Source organism: Bos indicus x Bos taurus, unplaced genomic scaffold (assembly GCF_003369695.1).
Source record: "Bos indicus x Bos taurus breed Angus x Brahman F1 hybrid unplaced genomic scaffold, Bos_hybrid_MaternalHap_v2.0 tig00002090_arrow_arrow_obj, whole genome shotgun sequence".
In the NCBI taxonomy this organism is placed as follows: Eukaryota; Metazoa; Chordata; class Mammalia; order Artiodactyla; family Bovidae; genus Bos; species Bos indicus x Bos taurus.
This window is the reverse complement of record NW_020867490.1, coordinates 46719-51368: the sequence shown is the minus strand read 5'-3', so window position 1 is coordinate 51368 and position 4650 is coordinate 46719. Positions and strand designations below refer to the sequence as shown.

General features: G+C 39.9%; 1 pseudogene; it reads right to left on the bottom strand.

Moving 5' to 3' along the window:
• Positions 1 to 2374: 2374 nt before the first annotated feature.
• On the bottom strand, positions 2375 to 3779 carry LOC113888809 (annotated as a pseudogene).
• Positions 3780 to 4650: the final 871 nt, after the last annotated feature.

Sequence of the window (4650 nt, the reverse complement as noted above, 5' to 3'; positions counted from 1 at the left end):
TCTCCTTGCAGTCCAAGGGACTCTTCAAGAGTCTTCTCTAACATCACAATTCAAAAGCATCAATTCTTCAGTGCTCAGCTTTCTTTATAGTCTAACTCTCATCCATCACATGACCACTGGAAAACCATAGCCTTGACTAGATGGACCTTTGTTGGCAAAGTAATGTCTCTGCTTTTGAATATGCTATCTAGGTGGTCATAACTTTCCTTCCAAGGAGCGAGTGTCTTTTAATTTCATGGCTGCAATCACCATCTGCAGTGATTTTGGAGCCCAGAAAAATAAAGTCAGCCACTGTGTCCACTGTCTCCCCATCTATTTGCCATGAAGTGATGGGGCCAGATACCATGATCTTAGTTTCTGAACGTTGAGCTTTAAGCCAACTTTTTGACTCTCCTCTTTCACTTTCATCAAGAGGCTCTTTAGTTCTTCCTCACTTTCTGCCATAAGGGTGGTGTCATCTGCATATCTGAGGTTATTGATATTTCTCCCCGAAATCTTGATTCCAGCTTGTGCTTCCTCCAGCCCAGCATTTCTCATGATGTACTCTGCATATAAGTTAAATAAGCAGGGGTGACAACATACAGCCTTGATGTACTCCTTCTCCTATTTATGGTTACTAAATGGGAAAAAGTGGGTGGAGTATGGGGGAAGAATAAATTGGGAGCTTGGAACTGACATATACACACTACTGTATTATAATAGATAGCAAGAACCTACTGTGTAGCACAGGGAACTCTACTCCATATTCTGTAATAACCTAAATGGGAAAAGAATTTGAAAAAGAATGGATACACGTATAGGTATAACTGAATCACTTTGCTATATACCTGACACCAACATAACATCGTAAATCAACTATACTTCAATATAAGATAAAAATGTAAAAATAACCAGTTGCTATCTTACTTTTGCTTTTGTTATACTGAAGCTTCTGCTACAATGTCTTCAACAGTAAGTTTTATCCACAGTTTTCTACCTAAACCTTCATGACGTGGGATAAATACTAGATTCTTAAAAATTTCATTTCCTCCACTTAGATCTTTTCAGGTATAATATACAGTGCTTTATCTTGGTCTTCTCATCACTATGGAATCCTTAAACCAACTTTGCTAGAACTACATCACACTAAATAAAAAGGGGACAGGAAATTATTGAGTATTGGCCATTGGTAGGAAAGGATTTAAACTCCCTAAGGTCCAATCCCCAGGTGATGGCAGTGGGTAAAGAATTCTCCTGCCTATGCAGGAGACAGAGGAGACAAGGGTTTGATTCCTGGGTTGGGAAGATCCCCTGGAGGAGGAAATGAAATGGCAATCCACTCCAGTATTCTTGCTGAGAGAATCTTGTGGAGGAAGGAACCTGGTGGGTTACAGTCTGTGGGGTCATAAAGAGTCAGACACGACTGAGCACACATGCATGAAGGCACAATCTGAGAAAGGATCCAAAGAGGGGTTTCTAGTTTGTTGCACCTCTTGGGCTCCCTGGGAGGAACAAATGTTTGCAAGCAGAATGACACAGTGGAGCCTCCCAACCTGATTGTGTTGGATGCCTTACTCACTGCCTTGGTAAGTGCTGTGCAGAGATGTGGTGAGAATTATCTCCCAGAAGAAAGGACAAAGGGCTGAGCAAATCTCCTGGTGAACAGCCCTGGGTCTGCCAGGGTATATCTCCTGGGCCAGGAAAACAATAGGCCAACAGGGGCTGCACAGTCTCTATTTCAAAACAAGCTCATTAAGAGAGTTTACTGAGTGGCCACTGATATTTACCAAATAATATTGTGCCTTATAGCAATTTCCTCTTTAACCTGCCGTAAGGATACTGATGGAAGCAAAGTGAAATTATGGAATGGTTACTCTTCCTCACTAAGGCCTAGAAGAGCATTATATAAGATTTTACCAAGTCCTCTTGCATTTCATGAGTTTTATTATGCTGCAAATTCTTCCTCCAGGGAGTAAATTTTGATTTAGGCTATTTTTGTTTATGTTTTGCTCTCTTATTCTGTTTTTTGCAAGCAAAAGTCTGTAGCACAGGAGCTAAGGAGACCTATAAGAAATAACAATGATATACACAGACTAAACTTTATGAATTTAATGACAGGTTCAATGTGGCCTGACTTACTGGGATAAAAAGAAGAGCTAAAGCAAAAATATGTATCATGGATCATGAACTAGGAATAAAAAGAGAAACGCCTGCTCAGAATATCACATAAGAAAGCAAAAATAAATCCACAAGTATATATTTTTAATTTCCCTTAATTGAAATGTACTTTGTGGAATTTCACCCAGATGTTTCTGAAATTATAACATAAATTTCATATCTTCTGTTGATCACTGTATTTGTTTTTTCAATTTGTTTCAATCATTTTTTAACTAACCAGATTATAAATATAATCATGGTAGATAACTTGGTTCATCCTTCTAATAAGCCTGTTAATCTGGTCTTCCCTGTTGCCAGCATCTCCACCTTCTACAAAATGGGTGGTCTTTTTCTTCATTCCTTCTCATGGATAAGACAATTTAAAGGTCCACAGAAATTTGTTTGCTTCTTTGAAACATTTTCCAATGGTATAGATCTCATGAATCAGATCCTCCATGCAAATAATGCCATTATTTCCCAAGAGATCAAGCAAACAAGGCGTTATCTGTCAGGGCAATTCACTTCTTGTTGATTTTGCCATAACCACACTTGTAGATCAATTCATTTACTGACTTCAGATTTGGGTACCCCCATGCAATGTATGGCAAATGCTTCATGGCAAATAGATGGGGAAACAATGGAAACAATGAGAGACTTTATTTTCTTGGGCTCCAAAATCACTGCAGATGGTGACTGCAGCCATGAAATTAAAAGACTCTTGCTCCTTAGAAGAAAAGCTATGACCAACCTAGACAGCACATTAAAAAGCAGAGACATTACTTTGCCAACAAAGGTCCATCTATTCAAAGCTTTGGTTTTTCCAGTAGTCATGTATGGATGTGAGAGTTGAACTATAAAGAAAGCTGAGCACCGAAGAATTGATGGTTTTGAACTGTGGTGTTAGAGAAGACTCTTGAGAGTCCCTTGGACTGCAAGGAGTTCCAACCAGTCCATCCTAAAGGAAATCAGTCCTGAAGATTCATTGGAGGAACTGATGCTGAAGCTGAAACTCCAGTACTTTGGCCACCTGATGCGAAGAGCTGACTCATTGGAGAAGACTCTGATGCTGGGAAAGATTGAAGGCAGGAGGAGAATGGGACGACAAAGGATGAGACGGCTGGATGACATCACCAACTCAATGGACATGAGTTTGAGTAAGCTCCTGGAGTTGGTGATGGACAGAGAAGCCTGGTATGCTGCAGTCCATGGGGTCACAAAGAGTCGGACACGACTGAGTGACTGAACTGAACTGGTGCAGTGTATGGCTCCACTATTGATGTCTTGTTGAGCTTCACAAAGGTGCCTCTGAAGATCCAACGGAGACGAAGGAGCTGTAGCACCTTTCGAACCTTCGGGCTCACACAGTTGGTAGCTCTGATCCTGATGACAAATGCCAATTTGGGTTCCACAGCTACACAGATGTTGCTGGCTCTTCATGCCATCCTAGCCATTCGAATTTCAGTTCTATATATCTGCTTAGCTTTTTCATTGATAAGCTTCCTCCTTACCTTTCAGAAGCATCTTTTGGGCAAACTTCTTTCTCAGGCGCTTGATCTTAACCTCAGCGAAACTCTTTCGCTTTTTCTTAAGGGCTTCTGGCCAGCAGGAACCTTCTTTTCCTTTTTTTCCTCTGCACCGTCCATGGTTCCAGCCGGGAAAAAGGGAGTTGGCGCATGCACCTGTCACTGTATTTTAAGTATGGGAGTTCTCTGCACAGGTGCATGGTCTGTAAACTTAGACAATAGTTGCTAAGCCATTTCAGAACTAAAATCCCCCGTCCATGTAGGAATGAAAGGGAACAGCTAATCAAGAGAACATAAAGGAAAAGAGAAAACTTTCAAGGCCTCTGTGTACCTGATTCAGCTGAGAATGAGCTCTGACAATTGAAGCTGTACTTACACATAAGGCCCAATTTAGTCACTTTCCTAAAAATAAACTGTCAAGTGAGTCAGCCAAATAATTCATTTTTTCAAAGAGAGAGATTTCCTAATCGGAAGGTTGAACTCATCAACCATTTGCACTGATTGACCATTGTAATTAAAAACAATCACATCAGAAGTGCCTGTACCTGGACAAATTTATTCAAATGGCTTAATAATCTTAGCACTTCACTCCTGCTCTTAGGACAATAGCTTAAATGAGTTGGTGCCCCACACATATTTGCTGAATATTGGCACAAAGAGTGCATGTTTTACCAAACAGTACCTGGTCAGAACCAAGATCCGTTTTGAATAAGAGCTGGGAAAGAAAAATCAAGTGTCTTAAGTTTTGGAATATAAAAGGCAAAAAATTAGTCCCAATATCACATTTACAGTATTTAAATAGTTTTAAAGTAATAATCATAGTAATCACTCAGTTGTCCATTATAATCAAAGTTTTTAAATGAGAGAAAAATTAATAAAGAGCACTTTCAGTAACTAGCACAAGGGCCCCTATAAAATGACCATCTGTGTGTTAAGTCGAAAAGGACCTGTTCAGGAAATGATTTCTTTTATGATGAGATTACTGCAAGCT